Below are 26234 nucleotides of genomic sequence, written 5' to 3' on the forward strand. Positions count from 1 at the left end.
ATTATACATAACTCACATTTATTGAAATATCAGAGTTATCAGCCTAACTCAACAAACAAGTGAAAATGGTTATTAAAATGTAAAAGTCTCCAATTAGCACATTAGCTAATCAAGTTAGTAAAAAACATTCAATTCCCAAGTATTTATTTCCACCTTTGTTGTAGATGAATCTTAAAAAGTCACTAAATGCATTTATCTGATAAAGACTAGTTTTTAGCTTAAATTCCAATATACATGGGGTTATTTTTATTTCTAGAACTCATGATCGTATCACAGCTCTTTAGCTTCATCACCTTGCCATAACTACGTAAGTAGTTTGGGGAAAAGGCTGGGAGGAAAGTATCAACACTCATTGTACTACTAACTCATTGTTTGACTTTCTAGACACATGTAATCATAACTGCACCTTTCCTATATTACAAGCATATCCCTCTGAATGAAAACTTGATTCCCATTTTCTAAGTACAAATGATACTCAGTTTCTGCTAAGTATCTAAACTATAATAAGGAAAGGAATTTTTCTCCCATTTGGTAGAAGTCATATTATTAGAGGATGTTTTACAAAAAAACAATGTGTTAATAATGAAAAATGGGTTCCCTAGGGTTTCAAACTATTGGCTCTTCATTGAGAATACTTTTTCAATATAGAAATTGTCAATCATTCCTAATGTCTGAATTTTTCAAAATCCCATGAAATAGTAAACATTTAAAGTCTGACAAAGTCTTATGTATGGAAACTCTATTCCCTTATAGCACTGTGGCGCTATCACTCCTATAGCACTTAAGACGTTAGGGCAGAGATCATTTGTGTGTTTCTCTTCTAGACTGTGAAGTCCATGTATGCAAAGTACCTAACACAGCAACTGAATTTAATAAGCCTCAACAGAAGTACGCTGTTACTGAATCTGTCCATAACAATTACAGAACAAGGAATACAATTTCAGACTTTTAGCACCCATATTTTGTCTACTGACCACTGACCTGATTTTCCTTGCTTTGTTAGGATACACAGATGTTCAAGAAGTCTACTAGATAAATCACTGCATATATGCCACAGTAAAAGTAAAACCATCACCGTGAAATCATTTCCACATTTCTGTAACTTATTTACCCACCTCTTAAGGCTACAAATTCACAAGGAATTCCACAAGTAAACATTTATAGCATAAAATTGTGCCAGTTTACTGCTACATATTTTTTTTTAAGTATATCTTTATTGATTTCAGAGAGAGGAAAAGAGAGGGGGAGAGAGAGATAGAAACATCAATGATGAGAGAGTCATTGATCAACCTGCCTCCTGCACGTCCCCTACTGGGGATCGAGCCCGCAACCCGGGAATGTGCCCTGACTGGGAATTGAATCCCGATCTCCTGGATCCTAGGTCAATGCTCAACTGCTGAGCCACACCTGGCTGGGCCGTACCACTTTCACATGATCCCCAAACTTTTTTCTTAATTAATGGATAAGAAGGCTTTACTGATCCCCCTGGATGCTTTTATATAAAGCTTATTCCTGTAGAATGAACTTAGTATTTGCTGTTTTCTCTGCCCAGAAGACTCTGACCCCTAATCACTCCATTGCTGACTCTCATCATTTAAGATTCAGCCCAACAGTCTTCTCCCCTGCACACACCAATTATCATCACACCGCCATTGTAAACCTCATTTATAGTGGTAGCTTTACATAAGTTGATCTTGTTTAGCACTTCCTTTGTTTACCGTGTCTTCCTCATTACAAACAAGCTCTATGAGGCAGGAATCGTGCCTGCCTTTTTCACCGCTGTATCTCCAGATCTTAATTAACACTGTGCTTGGCATGTAATAATTACTCAATACAGTGGTACCTCGGTTTTCGAATGTGATCCGTTCCAGAAGACTGTTCAAGTTCTGAAATGTTCGCAAACTGAGGGATCCACAGCGGACAGCTAGGCCTCAGGATCTTGCCCTCAGTGGAAGCCACATGGCATGTTCGACTTCCAAGGTGTGTCCAAAAACCAAAGCATTTTCTTCTGGGTTTATGGCGTTCGTAAACCAAAATGCTTGTCAACGGAGATGTTCAAAAACCGAGGCACCACTGTACATATTTCTTGGATGGGTGATGGGTGGATGGGTGGGTGGATGGATGGGCAGACGGGTGGATGGAAAACAAATGGGTGAATGACTGATGAGTTTCAACATGTGGAAGCTTCCAAACTCAGTTTAGTTTCGCTGCAGAATATTACACTTCTGAGACGTTCCATTAAAATATATTCAGAGACGCTAGTGTAGAATAGGTAAATTGAGGCAGTGGATGATGGCATGCTGGGGACCACTCAAACTGCCGCTGGCTTTGAATCATGGCCCACTCACTTACCTTCCAGGTAATCTTTGAGCAGGCTGTTGAACTAATCTCTATAAACCTGTTTGCTCATGTATGATATAGGGGTAATAAACACCTAGCGCCCTCATGTATGTTATGAAAATTAAGACAATGCATATAAAGTGCCTAAAACAGGCATTTCGTACATGTCGTCTTACAGACAGAGTAAGCTGCTCAGAAAATGTTATTAGTTCCTTGTTTTCCTATAGTCCTGGCTGAGATACTATTTATGGAACAATTGGGCCAGCCCATCAAATTGGGACTCATCCCTCTCCCAAGTCTTAGAAACAAGTTTAAAGAGGATAATCTGTGGTCATAAGGAGTGGAAGTAAACGGTCTAATGGAGCAACACAAAAAATATATAGCCTTACAGAACAAATGCCTTTTACCAAGCTTAGAAGGACTTAGGGGTTTTAACATAAGTTCATATTTGATAATTATGAAAACACAATCGCATATAAAGGCTGGACTGGCCCTTTAACATCAGCTATTCTAATACCCTCATTATAGAACTAGAGAATCACGGTGATTGCCCAAGTTCACATAATTAGTAAGGTTTCGAGAATGAAACCCTAATATTCTTGTCCTCCACTTACTTCTTTTTCTACTGTCACTTTTTCCCAATATTGAATAAAAAATTAAAGCAAGTATTTCATTCTGAAATCTCTATTATAAAGTGTCAAGAATCTTCAGCATAATCAATATGGTGCAACATAATATTAAGGAAATCATCAAAAAAAAACAATTCAATAGATTAAACTAATTCTCACTATATTTAATAGGGCTGTAATACAAGAATGGCTTATTATTAACACCCTGTTCTGATACTGAACAAAGGAAACAACTAGATAATGGATGGATAATAATGGAAATTTTAATTAGCTGCTCTGTATGAGATTAATGAAAATTACCACTGTGCCCATTTGATCTTTAAAAAATAATGCAGACAAAGTTAGCAATTAGCATACATCATGCTACTCCAAAGCTAGGTGAACAAAAAGCTTTCCTAATTTGAAACCATTTCTTAATTTGAAAATCATTAGGATTGAGACACTTCTCAGTGTGACTGTGCTTGTATATTCTAAAACACTGCACAGAGAACCAAAATGTAGTTTGGGTCAGTATAATAATCACATCCTCCTACCCTAATATGAAATGTTAGTATCAAAACCAGACAAGCAATATTCTAAAAGGATCACTTTAAGTTTGCAGTGGAGATGCCACTTGTGAGTTTAGGTTGACTTACTCTGACCACGATCTGTCACTGTTTAATGTAAATACATATTTACTTACAATTTGAGGAAAGGCTTCATAGTTCTAAGCTGTGAAGGTATCTTGCTGCAGACGCTGGGAAGAACTATTGATTATACACATATCTTTTCAACTATAATGTGTACACAAATAGCAATTACTACCAGTGGTGTCATCTTCAAAGAGTAAGCACAATATTATTGTCATGAAAACAGTCATATTGTTACTCTTATTGACCATGATTTATACGCCCTAATGTAGTCAGGTCATTTTGGCTACTTCAGTCTAGGGAGTTTATCTCTCATTGGAAAAGCAATGTCAGAGAGTAAGAAATTTGGAATGATATTTACAAAGGTCCCAGTGTTGTGCTTTGAGAGGCTCCTAAAACTTTAAAAGCACAGGAACTCAAAAAGCCATTTTCCTCTTCATCAGTTCCTTCAGTTCCAGTAGGAGAAGGAAACACAAAAGAAGTGCCTGATCCAAGTCAATCTACCTATTTGTTCCATTAGCGATGCATTTGGTGGGCTCTACAATTCTGAATGCTAAACCTTAGATGGCTTTTCTCTAGTTATATAAGAAAAATATCTTATAAAGGGAGATTACTAGAGTTAAGTAATTCATTTACCCAGTAAATACAAAATGTATTTTAAAATAAGTATATTACAACATTTCAAATTATTGTATATGCCATTTGCAGTGAAAATTCTTACAAATTGCATGAAAAATATAGCACAAAAATACTACACATTATCGATTCAGGGTCTCTAAGGAAAGAAACCTACACAGAAAATTACGATTATGAGATAACTCTAGATAGTGTTCTTTCCATTGCAGAACACACCATAATATGCAAAATCAGAGTATATCCTAAATTTTAGTACAGAAAAAAAAAAATCATAGCAATGTAGATGTATCATAATCCTTCAGATTGTACGTACCACTTGTGCCAAAAGGATCTAAGTTTATTTAAATATGATGAACTACAATGCTTTTTTAAAAGTATAAGATTTTCTATGAGAAATCATTTTTTGTTTACTTACTGAAACTTCTAAATATTAAACACCAGATTGAGCATTTCATCTCCAAATTACAGACTCTAAGACCATCACAGAAAGAATATTTAAGTTATTCTTTCAGCACATGTACTGTTAGAAATATCAAGTACACAAAGAAACTCTAAACATATATTTAAATTCTGTCACCCTATTGGTATTTCTTTTGTTATGAAACACATATTTGCTCGGCTGGGCATGGCTCAGCGGCTGAGCATCAACCTAGGATCCAGGCGATCGGGGTTTGCTTCCCGGTCAGGGCACATGCCCGGGTTGTGGGCTTGATCAATGACTCTCTCATCATTGATGTTTCTATCTCTCTCTCTCCCTCTCCTTTCCTCTCTCTGAAATCAATAAAGATATATTAAAAAAAAAAAAGAAACACATATTTAATTTATGAAGTATGAAAAAAATAATTTATAAAGTATGAAGGAAAACACTTCATTAAATACACAATAAGTTTTAATTTTTAACATTAATAAAAGGATAATATTTTCATAAGTAGAATGTTGATCCCAAAACACTGAACTTCACTTCTTGTAAAATAATTGCATTTGATCTACATGCTTCTCAAAACCCATCAACGACAAAAAGCTAAGCCACTGTTAAGTGATTTGCTAGTGAAAGCTAATTAAAATATATAATGATATTCAAAATTAGTCAATCTGTATAATAAGCAATCAATCTAACATGTTTCTCTGTCATAGCAGACACAATAAATGTGTGGTCAATACCATACTTAAAATCTACCCATACTCGCCTTTTAAAATTAATATTAAGCAATTATGGTAAATAATGTGTGAATGACACCAAGTCTTTAAAACTTAAGTGTTACTAGTCTTTTTTTTGCCTTTATCACCACCCACAATACTTGATAAAGAAAGCTTATGCAGTATGTTTATCTTTTATTTGACAGAGGCTCCTGAGATATATCAGATAATGAAATGTAAACAGACAGAGATTCACCCAGGGGTTCTTAACCCTGGGTCCCAATTCAGGAACTATGGAAACTTGAAAGGGGAAAAACAACATCTTTATTTCCAGTAACTGCTCACTTGAATTCAGCATCTCTTTCAATTCTCAATGTAGACAACACACCACAGTGGTATAAGCTGTACCTACAACCTGGTCTCTAGGACCCATAGGAGTCACAGGTTTTTCCTGTCACACCACAAATACCACACTTGTGGCAGTTTTTCAAAATACCACGTATACTCACCATTTCTTCAAAATTACCTGTTATACAAGCTGCCACTTTGTCTTGTTACTTACCAAATACTGTAAAGAAGCATATTACTGTCTCAATTTTTTAATTAAATTTTCTATTTTGAGATAATTATAAATACACATGCAGATGTAAGAAAAATGCAGAGAAATCCTTTGTTTCCCCCAATGGTAGCAGCTTACTTAAAACTACATTACAGTATCACAACTGAAATACTGACATTGAGAAATCCCACCTGTTTTATTCAGAGTTCCCCAGTTTTACTTGCACTTGGGGGGGGGGGGGGGAGTTGTTTAGTTCTATGCAATTTGATCATATGTAGATTCAGGTATCCAACCACCAAAATCAAGGTAGCAAACAGTTCCATGGCCACAAGAATCCCTCATGTTGCCCTTTCATAACCATACTCAAATTCCTCCCACAACCCTCCACCCCTGGCAATGCTAATTTATTCTCCACGTCTACATATTTTGTCTTTTCAAGAATGTCCTATATAGGAAATCATGCAGTAGTAATCTTTTGACATGGCTGTTTTCACTCAGCATGATGCCTGGAGATTCACGCAGGTTACTGCACATATCGTGAGTTTGTTCCTGGTCACTGCTGAGTAGTATGCCATGGTATGGCTGAACTGCAGTTATTTAACCATTCACCTGTTGTGCACGTTATTGTTTCCAATTTTTGTTCCAAATCTATTTCTCTGAAAGGGGTCAAATTTTTAAAAGATAATTTAATAAGTATATTCTAATATAATTGGTTTCCTTTTTAATCCTATGTATTTTATGTTTTACATTGAAAAAGGTGATTCTGAGAAGGTGCCCATAGGTTCACCAGCCTGCCAAAAGAGCCCATGGCACAAAGCAAGTTAAGGACCCTTCTAGTAGCCCGTTTCCTTTATTTTGTAATCTCACGACATTTACTCTATCTATTGCCCTGGGAAGGGAGAGAAAGAATGCTCCCATTTTAGATAGAGAAAGCTCACCTATGCAAATAACTGATCCCGCTGTAATGAACCCAGTTACTGATGAGGAAAGGAGCAAAGGGAAGGCCAAATATGGGCATGCTATTAGTGCAGCTGTGCCCGGAAGCTGCAATGCCACTCGTCTATTCCCCCAGATAGCTTGGGGAAGGGATTGGACAGGGTGTTTAGATGAGTGCCCAGTAAAATCTGGGAGACATGGGAAAGGTACTTACCTGTCAGTCACACCTGGAAACAGGTCATTGACCAGAGTAGGAGTGGCCGCTGCAAGCGCTAGAAGATTTGATACATGTGAACTCCTAAACAAGGGAGTTCTCTCTCGATTCTCTTGGGACACTTGTTGCAGGGGGCATACTCGCTTAGCTCCCCTGCATTCGCCCACATGGCCCAGGGCCATGTGGACCCCACACCCAATGGACGAATGGACTGCAACTGGCCTAATGCTATACTGGACCCAGCTCCACCATGGAACGCAAACTCTGGACACTGGCTTTGCTTTAAGCTTTACTGAATCCCCAGCCTCACCTCTTCAGGACTGGATTAAGGGAAATGGGACTTTAGAAATCAAGGGATATAATTCCATGCAAATAAAAATCACTCATCCTCCAATGCTCGTCTTAGAAAAATTTTTTTCTCAAGGTATCATAAGGACCCCACTCCCACTAGCAACGGAGAAAAACAATCCACAGATTTTTCCAATAACATAATGACTTAAGAAACAGCAGAATTTGATCAATAATAATGTCCAATATTTGGCATAGCCAGTTTCTTCACTGGACCACTTAAAGATAAAAACAATAGTGAAAACTTTATCAGGGTTTGTTATTTTGGGCAAAGACAATGAAGATATTTAAATATAATGTTTTTCCTCATACTTTACAATTTTTTTGATCCAGTTCTCAGAATAAGTTTAGACACTATAACAAAGCTGGTTTAATAACACTTTTGCAGATTATAAATTTTTCCTACAGCCTAGATAGAAACAATATTTTAAGTACGTAATGAAGCTATAAATTGTAAACGAAGTAAAGAAAAATTTCTTCCACCAAACAAAAAATTACCCCATTATTTTCAAACCCCTAGCCTTCCAAACACTTTAGTGCTATCAGCCAAAATGCATACACTGAATTTTATGCATTTCCTTGCTCACCTGTCTGAATAGTGCATCACTAGTAAAATATGCAAAGGATAAGAAAACAAAGAAAAGGAAAAGACCTGTGATTAGCTGACATGTGAATAAATGGGGGGGTGTTTTCAGCACTGAATGAGATCCACAGATTTAGATATCAAAAGTGTCTTACATTTCTCTAGCAGCAACAGCTTTCACAACTTTTCCTGTGTATGCTTTCATCTGAATCTAACCTGCAGCAGAAAATATTACTAAAACCATTTTTCTTTTTTTACAGTGTGAAAATTGAGCCATGGAGAAGTCATGACTTGTCTGAAACTAGATAACTAGCAAATGTCAGAAACAGGCTAGACCCTAAATAGAGAGTTCCTTTCTGAAGACAGTACAAAACTCTCTTCGAACGGGCATAATTTGCTCTCAATGTAGAATTATAACAAGAAGAGGAAAAGTGGGCAAAAGTTTCAGAAATATTCTTTACTTTCAACAGCTGTGTGAATTTAATCAAGTTTTTACTTGACCTCCTAGGCCTCAGGTTACTTATGTGCAAAATGGGAATAGTAAAGTATCTACCCTCAGGGTTGTTGTAAATGAAAGAAGAATCCAAGTAAAAGACAGTGCCTGGTAAATAATAAGCACTTGGTGAATGTTTGCTGCCATCATATATTATTTTATCATTAATTTAATGAGTACTTTCTTTCAAAATGGTCTAGTGAAAGAAATGTTGGTGTGATGAAATGATTAGTTTCTGGTTACATGATTCAGGTGGTGCTCAGGTGGACTGCTTATCTTTCTGAGATGCATAAGAAAGGATTTCTACCTTAGGCAGATTAGGTTATTTTCAAACTATATTCTGAAGAATCAGAAAATTCCTTAAGGTGTTTTGGGGGCTATGTGGGGACCAAGGAGGAGATGTGCTAAAGGAAGGCTCATCAGGAAGTCTCTAGATCCTCTCCTCCCCCAAAAATGAAGACACCTGCATGTGCATCTGCTTTACATAGTCCTGTTCCAGGTATGATTCCTTAGGGATGAACTGCTCTGATTTTCAGTAGTTTTAAACCCTGAGCTAGATGATCTCAAAGGCCCTGCCCTTTTGAACCTGCTTCAGAATACCCACCATTCACACACTAAACTTGCCTTTTTTAAAGTATAAAACTTTCATTGACCACCATGATCTCTGCACATACATGGGTCAGTCAGACTTCACATCACTCTCAGTATAGTAGCACAAAGAGAGGAGGCATCTATCTCTTACTGTGCACACTGTGTCCTTTGAATATTAGAACAGCCCCACTCAATACTGAGTCCCTGTGGGGTTCCAGGAACAGGAGCCAGAGGGAAGCCAAGACACGCCCTTGCCAGCAAAGAGCTCTTGAGGGTGGGGGAGAGGGGCAACAGGCAGACTCTTATTAACAGTGACAGGTGATAAGAGAAGCAGATAAGGGGAGGTTTGCAGGATTGACTGTCTGATCCTTTTTGGGGGAAGACTGTCCAGTAAGTTGTAAAAAGTGAGGAGGACATATTCACCAAAGCAGGTAAATTTATTTTAGTCAGAAGTTACAACAAACATTGAGGCACCAGTTTGGGGATTTGTTAGTGGACCAATAACCCTGGAGGTCAAGTGTAATGTTCCTCAAACTGGGATACTCAAATATATTCTTGTCTCTTTTTTTAAATATATCTTTATTGATTTCAGAGAGAGGGAGGGAGAGGGAGAGAGAGAGAAACATCAATGATGAGAGAGATTCATGGATCGGCTCCCTCCCGCACGCCCCCTGCTGGGGATCAGCCGCTACCCGGGCCTGTGCCCTGACCGGGAATTGAACCCCAATTTCCTGGATCCTAGGTCAATGCTCAACCGCTGAGCCACGCCTGGCCAGGCTCAAATATATTCTTAATGGCCTCTGAGTTGTGTAGGGTCATTTTAAAATTCTGTAGTTTCATTTCTTAAGATGATGTGATAAAGCTAGGCATTAAATGGATCATCGGGATAACCACATTATAACCAAGTCCTGCCATCGAGTGTCAGTATCCACATTTGCATTTAGAATCTCATTGCTAGTGGGAAGACTTTCATATTCTCAGGCTAATGAAAACAGAGATGGCCTTAGAATGAAAACAATGTATTTCTATCAAATAAAGACCAACTGGCATTTCAGCATATTTGTACTCATCAAAATTTCACCATAGATGAAATAGAGAAAGCCGGTGGTGGTACAACTGTGTCATCCTATAACACTCTAGTCACAGAGGGGCACAGAGAACTCAAAAATGCCTGCACTGTAATATCTTCACATTGTAAGCAGCAAGTTAGGTTCAGCAAAACACTGTTTATCCCTTACAAGAACATCACATTAAATTTCATTGGTTTATCTTTTTCTTTAGTGTGCGTAATTTTAAAAATTATATAAGAATTATTGGCATAGTTTGTATCTTATTTTGTGTTGGCACATACTTAAACAGTATAATTAAAATATTTTAAGCCAACAGCAGTCTTTGAGAAGGCTTTACCTTTAAAAAGAGTATTTTGCTCAAATTTGAAAAACTGTTGTAGGTAAGAGAAAGGCACTGGAAGGATTTGGGCTGTGGAGTGGCAAATATATCTGTATTGTAAATGATAGGTTGGGCAAGGAGGTGTGTAGAAGAGCAGCTGGGGGAGAGATTGGAAGCAGTAGATGTATTGAGTCTTTTTAAATCGTCGCAGTTAGAAAGACAACACTGGATGAGGGAGTTTTTTAGAACATAGTCTTATTTCACCTAGTATGGGAATGAGGGTGCCGGGCTAGGCAAGATGGAGGAACTAAGATATTTCCCAGTTTTAGGCAAGCCCTCTGAGCTAAGCGATGATGTTATCTGCATTTTTACAGATCAGGAAACTGAGGCTTACAAAACCTGAGCAGGGCCCCATTTCTAAAAGTGCTAGAGCCTGAACTTGATCCCACATGTGTCTGACTCTGAGGTCCGTGTGCTTGACCACTGAGCAACATTTCTTCCATATTCTTATCAATAAAGTTGTGTTCAAGATTTCCACAGAGCATATAGAAAGTGAAGAAGACAAGGCCAAGGAAGAGAATCTGAGCAGTGTTTACATTTAGAAGCAGACACTAGGAAGTACAAAATAGAATATTTTATAGATATAGAAGAATGAGATGGGTAAATTTTAATTTGTATATATACAGCTGAATACTCAATTTTCCCTTTATGGGACCTGACCTCTAAAAAATTATTGCAACATTAAAAGTGACAATTTATTTACAATAAAACCAGCTAGTCCATAAATGTTCAGTTCTATTAAAGAAACTGACATCTTTGGGATTAAATAGTATTTTAGTAGGATAGTCTTCTGGTTCGTGTTTGCAAGAGGAATGATTTGTTTAGGTTAGTACATGTAAACTCTAAGAATACCTGGAAGTTGATCTTTTTTGGTTTCATTTGTCAACTGATTTTTACCTAACAAACTCAAACATTTGTTTGTATTTTCTACAGTGGTGATGGATTTATAGCTTATTCAAGCTTTTTTTGTCATAAATAATTCATCTATGCGGCATGAGAACCAATTCTACTTCCCAAGTAGTATACAACAAATAGCACAAAATATTGCTTGCTCAAAGCCCTAGCCTCACTTGAAAGAACCTGGTAAGAATGCTGAGCACATAGTACTTGAGCATGTAGTCTTCATAGGGTTTTTAATAAAAGTTCAAACAATGTCCTGGCTCAAAAGGGAATATATATCATGCTATGGTCAGAGGTTATACCAATAGGAGCAGCAGTATAATACTACCCAATCTGATGGCATTACGTCCAGAGATTATCCACTGCTTCTGTTGACAACATTCTTACCTCTAAAGACCTAAATTGTGAATCTAAACATCAAGAAACCAACACATTCCTGATTCATCAAAATAATTATTCTAAAAATAACATCACTTCATGGTCTACATTCGATGGCTTATTATTTTAGCCTGTCACTCCTCAGAGAGAAAATTAATATAATCTAACACTACAACACACACACACGCACACAAACACCTCTCTAAAAGGCTTCATTTCCTTCCACTACCAAATGTAAAATGTCGACGTTAAATATCTTCAATAAAGCAATCAGTAATGTCTTTATAAACTTGCTCACAAAATGAATGAGCCTTTCAACTTATCAAATATATTCAGTGAGGGTTTTACACAGCAAAGAATGAAAAGCACAACTTGCAATTTATTAAGTGCACGTTTACAAACACAATTTACACCACCCAAATCAGTCAAAGGGCTTTGCAGCCAATTCTGCATGCCTCTAAACAAAACAAGACAAAACAAAACAAAAGAAGAGAAAGTCAGCCATCTGGAGCTCCGTAGGTTAGCACACTGTTGTGACATTGCCAACTAGTACAATTAAGGGCGAAACGCTTTCAAAGAGGCTGCTAATATGATGTGCGTCTCTGGGGAAAAAACCAGGAATCTTCACCAAAAACAACCCCAAAAACCTAAACAATCCATAGGTTTCTTCAAAAGTTGTGGCATGTTGTTGGCAAGTATTAATATTGCTATGCAGGATCCAGTCAGTCAAAGAATATAATCAGAGATTCTAGGCGGAACAAGACATTACCCTAAGCCTTGAGAGGAAAGCAAACATGCATTCAAGTTCCTGACTGGCAAGAGGTACTCATGTAATATCAAAGATAGATTTCTTCACTAAAAGCACGCAGAGTCACAAACTGTGTTTACATACAAACCAACCAACACATTATAATTGGTCTGCTCACTTGATATAGCGCGAGTCATGGAGATTTGTTTTTGAATCCAGTATCTGCTACTTAGGACTACTGCACTGAAAACGTAACAATTTTTGTGAGTTTCCTTGTCTTACAGAATTGTTTTGGGGACTGAAATATGAGTAAGTGCAAAGTGGCCAGCACTATGCTTGATGCACAGTTAACATACAATGAATATTTACTGTCTGTCTGATCATCGTTGACATCCAAATTCTTGAGTGTACTCTGTGCCAGTCACTTCAAACTCACTTGACATTTACTATCCTAATCCTTATAATCCACTCTGCAAAAGCAATAATTATCCCCAATTCACGAATGACAAAACCTGAAGCTCACAAACGTTAAGAAACTTATCTGAGGTTACAGAGCCAGTAAGTAGTAGAGGTCAAAACTCTGGTCCGTTTGACCTCCATGCTGGGGCCTGCAAAGCCCTCTGTAACTTTGCCCTTACCTGCCCCGGCAACTCCATGGGACTCCACCCCCCATTCCTATTCACTACTCTCTGGTCTATCACAACCACATCGGTCTCTTTTCTGGCGCTCGAACATCCCAGGCCCATTTCCACATTAGGGCCTTTGAATGTGTTTTCCCCTCTGCTTTGAAGGCTCTTTCCTGAATTTCTGCATGGTTGTCTCCGAGTTATTCAAATACTACCTCCTCACAGAGGCATTCTCTGACGATCTTATGTGATGCAGCTCGCCATTAAAACAGCACTCTAAAGAAACCCACATCCCTCTGTTTTAGTCTTTTGGGGGTTCTTATTACTATTTGGTATTTTCTTTTTTGTTTTGTTAATCCTCACCGAGGATATTTTTTCCATTGATTTTTTTATTTTTTATTTTTTTTAAGAGAGAATGGAAGGGTGGGGGGGGGGGAGAGAGACATCTATGTGAGACCAGGACCAGGGATCGAGCTTGCGACCCTTCAGTCCGAGGGCCGGTGCTCTAACTACTGAGGCAAACCAGCCAGGGCTGCTATTTTCTTTGTTTACTCATCTTTTGATTATCTGTCCCCCTTCACTAAAAGATAAGTCCCATGGCAGCAGAGGCTTTGTCTCTCTTCTTACAAGCTGTATCCCCCCCAGTGCCTAGAACACAGGAGATACTCTTAATATTCGTTGGATGGATGAATGGATGGATGAACAACCTGAGATTTTAACTCAGTTTAAATACACATAAATATAAGCACAAATGCACACCAGACTTGGAAAGTAGGTGAGTTACAGGTGAGTTTTCATGAGACACTAATATGGTAAAAGAATCTGTGGCATGTTTCCCCGAAATATCGCATAGTCTATCAGACATACTCATTAACCTGCAAAGAGAACAAACTTCTCACCTTCAGTCAAACTCCCTTACATTTAGAAAGCTGTATCCTATACCCTCTATGAGTCCTGGAAAGAAAACTCTAGATTCCTGATCTTACAGAAACCCACAGATCGACCCTCCTTCCTCATCACATTGGGATCTAGAAATCAGCCCATTTGATCTGTCTGCTCTCCTGACCAGTCAACATCCCACATATGTCATTTCAAATGAGCAGAGTTTGGTATGAGAGATTTTGTTATGCTTGGTTGACGATCAAAACACAACAGCAGCCCAAACCAGTCTGGCTAAGTGGTTAGAGCGTCGGCCCTAGGACTGAAGGATCCTGGGTTTGATTCCAGCCAGAGGCATGTACCTCGGTTGCAGGCTCGATCCCTGGCCCCGGTAGGGGGTGTGCATGCGGAAGGCAACCAATCGATGTTTCTCTCTCCATCGATATTTCTCTCTCTCTCTTTCCCTTCCACTCTCTCTGAAAAGCAATGGAAAAAAGTATCCAATGGATTAAAGAAACACAAAAAACACACAACAGCAGTAATACTAAGGAGGCAGTGTGCTAAAGAGGGAAGCTTACTGGAGTGGAAATTACACCACTTCAATGTCAAGCCTTGCTCAGTGACAGTGTGCTTTGTGCCACGAGACACACACAGGTCCTTGGGTGATTCCATTTCCCCCTCTTACGGGAAATGAGGTGTTAGACTAGAAGACTATCTCTAAGGTCACTTGCAGATTGAAGATTCCCCAGTTCTGTGACAAATTAAGGAATAAAGATACTTCCTGGAGCCTCTAAGAGTAACCACTATCAAAACAAAAAATGGGGCAGAAGCACACACATCCCTGAGAACATAAGTCTCTCCCCAGAAGCGATATTCCGTGGATCCTGAGTCCCATACGACTTACCAAAATTTCAATTGATTCTCTGTCCCTGTGTAGATACCAGAGTAAACATATTACTTGCTCCTGAGATTACTTACCGCTCCACCATTTTTCTGCATAGTTCTTGACTGCATCCACTAGCTGCTCTAAGTTTTACCCTTGCAGCGGACTTCCTGAAGGGCAGTGAATTTTTTGTAATGTTTCATATAATTCTTTAGGAATATACCTATTGTTCAATGAGTGACACACTTTATATTACTAGAACTTGACAAAATCCTAGGGGCGGGAGTGGGGACTTCTTTCCTCCAATATATTTTTCGCTTACTGAAGCACAAAAATCTTCACAAGGGGAAGCATTTTTATGAGAAATATCACATACATTAGTAAACATATTGATATCGATCTCAACTTATTTGCGACAATTCAAACAAAATGGTACGTGCCATTACCACTAACTGAGCCCCTCCTCCAAATTAAAACTATTTTGAAACATTACTGATATTCCAAAGCATTCAAAAAAGAGTTTCTCTTAGAATACTAAAAAATTGCTACAGACCAAGTATCAATCTGGCTAAGTGCCTGAAAGCAAAAATAAAACAAAAATTAAAGGGCAAAAGTTCTACTCTTGTCCCAGGAAATAGTTACTTGCATGGCATGAGCTCTTAGTAGTCAAAATATAACCAATATGAAATATCTGCACCCAGATATTTTAGCTTTCTAAAAGTAAGGCAGTTTGACCAACGGTGAGAAGTTTGTTCTCATTGCAGGTTAATGAGTGTCAAATAAACTGTGTGGTATCTCAGGGAAACGTACCACAAATTCTACCATATTTGTGTCTCATGAAAACTCACCTGTAACTCATTTACTTCTCACATAATCTCTGAAAATGTGAATTTTGAAGGGTGGTAAATGCCTTGAGTTCTTAGAAAAGTGTGGTGTATGTGTGAAATATGTAGTGTGATGCATTGCTTTTATTTTTTTATCTCAACCAACAGGTTAATTTCTTCAGTAAACATTTACTAAGCACCTACTATGTGCTAGACACTGGGTATACAAAGATGTCTATGTCACAGCTCCTGTCCTCAAAGAACTCAAAGTCAGATTGGATAGCATTTTTTTTATCAAAAGAATTTTTGATAAAAGTATTTTTAGCAAATACTCATTCTAGATAAGAATAAGTGAGAGCCCTGGCCAGTTTTGCTCAGTGGTTAGAGCATCAGACTGTGGACTGAAGGGTCCCAGGTTCTATTCCAGCCAAGGGCATGTACCTCGGTTGTAGGCTCGATCCCTGGCCCTGGTCAGGAGGTGTGTGGTAGGCAACCAGTCAATGTGTCTCACATCGAGGTGTTTCTCTCTCTCTCTCTCCCTCCCTCCCTTCCACTCTCTCTGAAAATCAATAAAAATATATTTTTTAAAAAAAAGAATAAATGAGATCAATTCATGACAGAACTTTGCCACATTCAGGAAAAAACACAGATTCGAGCAATGAGGATATAGAAATTCTTTTTCACGCCACTGCTTCACAGGCCAGTTCTTAAATGAAAATATAAATTCATAAAGCAAAACACTTTCATACTATTTCTAGACTCACCATGTTAACTCATTGTGGGTTTTTTAAAGAATTGATTCTCCCTCTTACATTTTAATGTAATATATGATAAATACAAAAGAATATATGTAAAATCACCTTTTCCTACATTCGGGGAAATCCTGTAGTCAATCTGTACTTTGTATAAGTAACCAATAAAGGATTTAATACACTAGAGATGTATAAGTTTGAAAGTGTAAAAATTAATTTCTACTTTGAAATTTTAGACTGACTTCAGTTTTTGGTCTCTAGAGTTAGAATTCTTTTGGAAGAAGACAAAATGTATTTTTAAAAAAATATCGCATTAATCCCTGAAGCATCCCTGTAAGGGGATATATACTGTCCCCGTTTTACAGATTGGGCAAGTCCTTTAATCAAATTTGGCCATGATATACAATGACAAATAGAGCTGGGAATAGAACCTAGAGCATCTGATTTCTGGTCCAGTGCCCTACCCATTAGTCTTTCTCTCATGCCTTTGGCACTTATTGTCCTAAAATGCAGTCCTGGATAGCTTACTCTCCAAAGCACTGGCTCACTGGTCAAGGCCACAAAGATACAGAACCTTAGGGAAAAAATTATTGCTTTAGTCTGGGGATTTAACAGAGTAGTGTAATATCACAGAGTAATAACCCAGCACACAAAAATATTCCCAGGATAGAAAAAATGCACCCTGTACTCACTGCCTTCCAAATAAGTTGTGTAAAATTCAAATATGTACATAAAATAACATATTTTGTTTAATGGATTAATGTAATAATGCAGCACACACAGCTATACAGAAGTTATGCACTTATTGACTTAAAATACAGTTAAAGAAACTATACAGTTAAAGAAACTAAAAGCCCTGCTCCTGTGGTGAGATAGAAATTTTTTTCAAATAAAAAAATTATTTTTCAAAGCATTTTAATTGTAGCGCGGGATTTACATACTAAGGTGTTTATGACATCATTTTTTAGCATGGAAATTTGTAAACACCATCAAGAGACAAAATGTAGGGACCTGGAGAGGTAAACTGTGGTACCTACTGGAAATAGAATATTACGCAGCCATTAAAATGTCTTCATGATATGGAAATGTATCTCTCGGCTCATGTTATGTGTGATGAGATACAAAACTCTACGTACAGTATGATTCCGATTATGTAAAAGCGTTTCTATCCCCTAACGGCAATCCATGGCCGCCATTTTAACGGTAATCACCCCCGACAACCCATGGCCGCCATTTTAACAGTAATCACCCCCGACAACCCATGGCCGCCATTTTAAAGGCCATCACCCCCGACAACCCATGGCCGCCATTTTAACGGCAATCACCCCCGACAACCCATGGCCGCCATTTTAACGGCAATCACCCCCGACAACCCATGGCCGCCATTTTAACGGCCATCACCCCCGACAACCCATGGCCGCCATTTTAACGGCCATCACCCCCGACAACCCATGGCCGCCATTTTAACGGCCATCACCCCCGACAACCCATGGCCGCCATTTTAACGGCCATCACCCCCGACAACCCATGGCCGCCATTTTAACGGCCATCACCCCCGACAACCCATGGCCATTTTAACGGCCATCACCCCCGACAACCCATGGCCGCCATTTTAACGGCAATCACCCCCGACAACCCATGGCCGCCATTTTAACGGCAATCACCCCCGACAACCCATGGCCGCCATTTTAACGGCAATCACCCCCGACAACCCATGGCCGCCATTTTAACGGCAATCACCCCCGACAACCCATGGCCGCCATTTTAACGGCAATCACCCCCGACAATCCATGGCCGCCATTTTAATGGTAATTACCCCCGAGTAACAGAATTTCACATAGATATTTCTTCTTCTTTAAAGCCCGCTGTGTTCTAAATGGAAGGTTATTACTTTTGTAATTAAAATACTTTAAATATTGTTTTAAAAAGAAAGCTCTAGGGAGTGATGGCTGGGCCGCCCAAGGCCAGAGATGGAGGCCCCTGCGGCGCGTCCCCACACCACCCCCGCTCCCCGGGTGGGCAGGCAGACGCCCACAACCCCAAAACGCTCTCGAGGGGCCCCGAGGGCCCCCGAGTCCTCCTCTCCCCCCCCCCGAGCCCGCCCCACTGCCCCCTACCTTCGTCTCCAAGCTTCCCTCTGTCTTCAGGCCAGCGGCGGCCGCGCCACGACTGGGCACCACTCGCTGGCGGACAGGAATTCTGGAAATGCGACTGGCCTTAGCCTTTGCTCCTTTGCCTGGGTCCTCGGCTGCCATGGCGGCTGCGAGACCTTCCAGGCTCTTCGCTACTGTCGCCCTCTCCCTCGGCAAGGCTGGAGGGTTTGACCTACGCCCCCTCCACCCCGCCCGCCTCCGACAAACGTGGCCGCTTCAGGCGGGGGGAATGAGAGGATGACGGTTGATCTCCACGGCAACTGGAGCTTAGAACTCTCGCGGATGTCCACGCGATGGGACAATGGCTAAGCCCCGCCCACTGGGCGTGGCTCAGCGGTTAAGCCTTGGCCCTGGATCCAGGAGACCTCGGTTCGATTCCGGGTCAGGGCACATCCCCAGCAGGGGGCGTGCGGGAGGCGGCCTATCCATGACTCTCTCATCATGGCTCTTTCTCTCTCTCTTCCTTCCTCTCTCTGAAATCAATAAAAATATATTTAAAAAAAGAAAGAACCAAGAACAGCTATAACCACTCTTCCAAATCTCTGTGGCCAGTATTACCTACCTTTCTGCCTCCCCCCGCTAGTGTATGTATGTGTGTGTGTGTGTATATACATTCACATATGTATATACATTCACATATGTATATACATATACACACATACAACGCATATAACACATATACACATATGTATATATGTATTATAAAATATATGATGCCCCCCAAATGTATACACACACTTTGAATAATTACAAAGGCAGTGTTTATTAAAATAATTTCATTTTCAAAATTGAGCTATCAGCTGTTAAAGTGTGTATACATTTTGGGGGGACACTGTATATATACGGTCCCCTTTGACCTGAGGAAGCTTCTACCCAAGTCCACGAGCTCCCATAGATTATCCTGAGGACTCAAAGAATCATCAGCACCTGAAGCTGCCCCTCATCACCAACACCTGAAATACGCAGAGCATTTTTTACAGTTTACAGAGGGCCCTGACATCCCACTTAACCCTCCAAGCCACATTTGGATGATGAGGCAGCTCACCCAGAGGCACGCAGATTTAACAAATGGCAGAACCTGAACTTCAAAGAAGTAGGCTACTCTGCCTTATGATAATCAGAAGAAGGCATGGATTCAGTGAAATGCCAATACATTACTGGAAGGCTCCCTCTTCTCTTAAATACATACGTGTGTCTTCACTCTCTCCTTGTGAACTTGCTGACAATCTGTGACTATCATTAAAGTTTATCTAAAATAACAAGTAAAGCATCTACTACTTGCAGTTAGGCAAGATGTATATAATCTTAAATCAAAAATGCAAAAAGCTGAGCAAAAGAAACCCAACACAGACACACACGAAAGGCCTACCATCTGTTTTGGTCCAGTTTACTCATATAGGTAAGTATAGCCTTGAACAAAGAAAAAGCGAGAATAAAAGAGATAAGGGATGAAACAATAAAATAAATAGCTAACAATAAAGGAGGGACACAAAACAGTTCAGGAAAAAAATGTAGGAAGGGATAAAAAATAATGAGGGCAGGTAAGAAAACCCCTTCCTTCATAACAAAGCAGGAACAAGCTCTCTGACTTTGACCAAAAGAGATTTGTACCCTTTCAACTTCGAACACAAACAGGATGCCTATTCAAATACGCGTCACCTTGTGTCTGTTAAAACAGGCTTCAAGACACATCCTACAGACAGACATTGATAAGTAAAACATATTGATGAGGGGAGGGATGGTGAAGGAATATGGATTACATATCACCTGAAGTTCTACACTCAAGCAGAAAAGAAAGAAAAAAAGACCTTTCCCGCATCTATTCTCTTCAGTTAAAAATTCTTTCCTAAGCCCTAATACCCTCCCATTGATTACACAGTGAATGATTAGGACAGGCTCTAGACTTTGCATTAAAAGATGCAAAGAAACCCAGAATTCTCTGCACAATCAACACAACAACAGCCACAGTAAAACAAGTCAACAACCTAACAATGAAAAGTTTGACTATTTGTACGGTGATGGCATCATTTTAATGGTCACTGATTGGCATAAATGAATATGAAACCAGTCTTGTACCTTTAAATAAAGTATGTTGACAGGACCATGCACACATTCATAAATATACAGAGAAATCTAGCTAAAGTCCAAATTCAGACATGATCAAGATCACCTCATTAACACTAGCATTAGCTGGAACTCTCTAGCTAATATTCGGTCTTGGGAGCTCAAGGTAATTATTCACAGTGTGTCTACTATATATAAGTCACTATGTTAGGTACCACAGGTAAAACAGAGACAAATGAGACAGTCTTTGCCTTCAAGGAACTTAAAGAGAGGAGGAATACTTATTAACCTCCGTGAGGTGTCACCATTACAATGATTCATTCATTCAAATACCGAGTTACTCATTCATTTCAAACCATTACTGAAGATGTACTGTGTGTGGCATTTGTGCTTGGTGTTAATGAATTGATGATTAAGGGGACAGTGCTCAAATTGGAAGATGAAAATATAAATCTTAAAGAGTTCACAATACTCACTGTAGGCCCAAACCAGAGACATTCATTTGGCGAGTACATATTGAGTAACCCCCACATGCCAGACCCTCTGCTGACCCTGGGGAGGTGAGGGCAAAGCAAGACAGTGGCCTCTACTCAGGTGGTGGTTCTTTCCTAGTAACATAAGTAGAAAGGGAATGGAAAGGGGTACATGGGAGTCCCCAGGAAGAACCAACCCAGAAATCCAGGAAGGCTTCCTGGAAGAAGGAGTGTCTAAGATGAAAACTAAAGAGTAAGCCGGAATTAGGGAATATAGGAAAACGGGAAGTTTGACAGGCGAGAGAGGGTGTTCCAGAAGAGGGCACAGCACCTGTGAAGACTCAGTCATGGGAGACAATAAAACGGTCATGGAAATAGAAGCGGCTGGACATGGAGGTAGGGGTGTGTGTGTGCGCATATGTGTGAGTCTGTGTGTGCATGTGTGCCTGTGTGCTAGAGGGAAAGAAAGAGCGTTTATTTGCAGGGGAGCAGATGCTGGTGCAGTAAACGTAGGCCAAGGCATGAAGTCCTGTGAAAGCTCCATTAAAGGCTCTGGATTCTATCCCGCAAACTGAAATCACTGACGATTTTTAAACTGGGGGGGGGGGGGGGGGGGATAGGTTTGCTTTAAATTTGCGCAGAAAGTAGCAGAAAGGGGGGCAAGGCTGCAGGAAAAGAAACCAGTTAGGAGGCTGCTGGGTGTCACTAACCTAGGTGAAGGGGGTGGGGGCCCAAACTGGGAGGGAACAGCGGGAATGAGGAGGGAAGGATGTCTCGGAAATACGCTAGCAGTTAAAACCCACAGATCACGGGGACGGAGGCGGAAAATGACCCAGTGCCAGGACTCAGTGTGAAGGCCAAGCTTCTGACTCGGACTTGGGGCTGTGCGGCGGTGTCCATTCCCCAGGGAGAGGGACACGTATGCTGTTGCTGTTTGGTTTTGTTAGCACTGAGCAAAAATCTGTGTTCTTATCATTTTTGACACTGTTGATAATAGCTGTTTTTGTTTGTGTTATTACCCCAGTGGAATAAGAAAGGACAATCCTTTATATATATATATATATATATATTGATTTCAGAGAGAGGAAGGGAGACGGAGAGAGAGAGAAACATCAATGATGAGAGTCAGTGATCGGCTGCCCCCGGCTGGGGATCGAGCCCGCAACCCGGGCCTGTGCCCTGACCGGGAATCGAACCCCGATCGCCTGGATCCTAGGCCGATGCTCAGCCGCTGAGCCACGCCCGGCCGGGCCAGGACAATTCTTACTATGCTTTCCTATCACAGCCCTTCAGTGATCAGCAACAAGTACCTCCTCCTGCCTAAACCTCTCTCTTCAGCTTTCAAACATTTCAAGACTGACAGACCACATGCAAAACAATTAAGGTTGTCCCCGGTCCACAGAACATGATCCATACGAGTTAACTATTATTAATTAGCCGCATGCTTCAGCCTTCCTAACATTGTTCTTAGGAGTCTTTGCCATTCTCACATTCTCTCTACTCCCCTTAAAAATAAGCCTGGGGAGCATGTAAAAAAAAAAAAAAAAATCATTAAAAATACCACCACGCCAGCAAGTAGTTTTTACAATGTCATCTAATCTTGGATTACATGCTTACATTTTACATAATTGAAAGCATTCACGGTATGGCACATGTAATTTCTGTTGCCCATTGTATCAGATTAATGTTTTCATTTTTCTGTACAGCCTACATATCATTTTAGTGCCTACCTGATATTCTAAGCGTTTGGCCCATAATTTAGGCATTCCCTTCCTCTTAGAATTAAGGTCACCACCCACCCCACTTTTCCATGAGTCTAAACAATCCTGCAGAGAATCATTGTTTTTCTTTTGGATAATTTCCTTAGGATAAATTTTCCTAAGTACTAGCCTGGCCTGGCACGGCTCATTGGTTGAGCCTATGATCCAGGAGATCTCGGTTCGATTCCCGGTCAGGGCCCAGGCCCAGGTTGCGGGCTCGATCCCCAGCAGGCGGCGTGTGGGAGGCAGCCGATCAATGACTCTCTCATCATTGATGTTTCTCTCTCCCTCTCCCTTCCTCTCTCTGAAATCAATAAAGTTTTTTTATAATTCTCCTAAGTACTATATAACAGGGTCAAAGGGTATAAACATTTTGCATATTCTGTCGAATTGCTTTTCAAACAGATGTAACGCTTACCAGCACTATAATGAACAAATTTCACTGCATTAGGTAATGTCATTTTAATTATTTCCTACTCAATAGATGGAAAATGATACTTCTTTACATTTGCATTTCTCATCTGGTATGTTAAATTTACCCCCACTTTACTGATTTTATTTCGATTTAAGTGCACTGCCTGGGATTTCTGCACACTTATCTATCCAAACCTAAATGTTCTCAGCACGCTCTATGCAGTGCTTTAGATACTAACAATATTAATCCCTTGTTTGAGAAACTTGTAGATATTTTTCTCAGTGTTTTATTTTTTATCTTTTCCATACAGTTTAGCTTTTACTTATTCAAAGGAGTAAATCTTTTCTTTTCAAACTTCAGTTACTTCAAAGCTTATAAAGTTTTCACTTTGAAATTTACTTTTAATCTCTCTACATGGATTTGGTATATGAGTTATGGACCTATTCCCCCCTCCCCCAGACTTTGAGTCAGATTAATAAATGGTATTGGGATGCCTATCTCCTCTCCTTTTTTATATCCTTACAAAATACTAATTCTTTCTACTTATCAGCATATCAATCATATACTTTCTTTTTACTTTCACTTATCTACATGAATGTGTGTGCTAATACAACTATCTCCCTTTAAAAATTTTTGCTTTACTGTCTTATGGGAGAGTTCCCTACCACCAAAATATTGCTCCTGGTTCTCCAAACAGTATTTGATACTCCATTCCTGTCAGCTTCCTTTTCCATATATATAATAATCTTGTTAAATTTAATAAAGTCAATTAAAATGCCTGTCTTTATCATAATTGCATTAAGTGCATAAGTTAAAAAAGAGAAATTTTATATCTTTATGGTCTTTATTCATCCCAATTAAAACTGTATTTTCTTTCCATTTATTCTAGTCTTTTTCTATAGCTCTCAAAGTGATGTAGAATTATTTATGTAGATTATATATTTCTCCTATTAAGTTCATTCAAATCATCTTATCTTTTATTACTATCATGAACATGATCTTTTTTATTGTTTTTTTAATTATAGTAAAATATACATAACATAAAAATTTACCATCTTAGCCATTTCACTGTATTCTTTACTAAATATAAAATTAAAATGTTAACATTCAATTTGGGCATATAATCAGCAAATGACTTTCTTTATCCTTCTGACTCTCAAAATTCCAACCTTCAACTGGAAAATGACACAAAACAACACACAAGACTCCAGTCTTTGTGATTTCTAGCCCAGGGTTTTATTGTCTTTCGAGGTATATTTCAATTGGTTGTATCAATCAGTCTCCATATCGGTCAACAGAAGCAGCGAGAAGTGGTCGTACGTGACACATTACAGATGCATGTTTCATGTTGCTGGCATGTTCTATCAGGTTTATAAATGCTACTTCCGAGCAATGACACCTTCAATCAGGAGGCTCAATTAAGACCAGGGAACTCGAAATATTGAGGATCCTCATCATTGCCTGTAAGTGGAGTCTAGATTTTGATTTGCTGTCCTAATACTAAGTCTAGAGTCCAATATACTTACGGTAAACGGCCCCTGCTGGGACAGGAACTTGCCCTGAACCCTAGCTATCTGGGCATCATGCTAACCTTTTGCCCTAGGAATTGCATGCAGCATCCTAGATTATGAATCCCAAAGTTCCGCAGCAGTTTTTGCTCAAACCCAGACTGATCACCTGCAACTACAATGCCGCCAAAGGTCTGCCTAGAAGATCAAGTAGCTGCATCCTAATTATTAGGTTAGAGGACTCCTTGAATAATGTTAATGGGCCAGATAAAATGCCACTTCCCACATCTCTTTGAACCTTGATTTCATCTACGGCCAAACCACTTGAGATTCAACCAATTTCCAAAACTCCGACTCATGGCTATCAGTGTACTCCCTTTTCACCACTGGCTATTACACAGGTGGTCACAGCAGGCCTGAAGGGCTACAACAGCTCAATATATAACATAAATAACCAGTGTCCACTGTGAATCAGTTTCTCCAGGACCCTGGAATCCAAAACTAAAGCTATCTAGATATGTACTTCAAAGGAGATAAATGAGCGCTGCTATTTTACCTAATGTGCTATTAAATCCCTTTATATTCATCAAAGATTTTATCATCGGTATATCAAGGAAAAAAAAGGACTTTTGCAAGCATATACCTTGATTCAAAAACTGACATTGCCATACAAATGAATCATTTTAAGAGGAAGAGAAATTTAGATCTGGTTTTTATAACATGCATATGGTTAACTCCCTCTACTGGATAAAAATACTTATAATAGCTTCGCTTCCATATGATAGGTGTACCTTACATTACATAGCAAGTTATAACTCATAAACATCTCCACATGTATCATGTTATTTAATCCTCATAATAAGCATGTGTGATATTCAGGGCTGAAAAGAAGAGAAAACATGGCCCGAGCAAGCTGAGTTGTGCTGCTGAAACTCCTGCGGATACATCACTTGAAGCAATAGAACCCAGGTGTCCTGGCTACTCTTGGCTCAGTGTTTTCTACATTATGTAATAGCCTTTGTAACCCTAAAGAAAAATCTGCTTATTTGAATGGGGATAAACTTCCATCTACATAATAAAATGAGCATAATTTTCAATAAATGTGTGAAATACACTTAAGATTTCCTGGTGTGATGCCCTGGAAACATAGATTTTTCTACAGATATTTAACATATATTGCAGGAAAAACTTTAGAAGTCTATTTATGGATTTTAAATGTTTCTTTGAAATACAGACATTATCTCTAGAAGTGGTATTTTCCAACTCTCGCCACTATGATAAACCTATTCTAACTTATTGTTAAAGTCGTAATTGGCAATTTCTGAAC

General features: G+C 39.4%; 1 protein-coding gene across 1 annotated transcript in view; it reads right to left on the minus strand.

Annotated features, from left to right (window-relative positions):
* Positions 1-26234, minus strand: part of DIAPH2 (diaphanous related formin 2) — a 757596-nt gene that overhangs the window by 584774 nt on the left and 146588 nt on the right. The window lies entirely within an intron of this gene.

Source organism: Miniopterus schreibersii (assembly GCF_964146895.1).
Source record: "Miniopterus schreibersii genome assembly, chromosome: X".
NCBI lineage: Eukaryota > Metazoa > Chordata > Mammalia > Chiroptera > Miniopteridae > Miniopterus > Miniopterus schreibersii.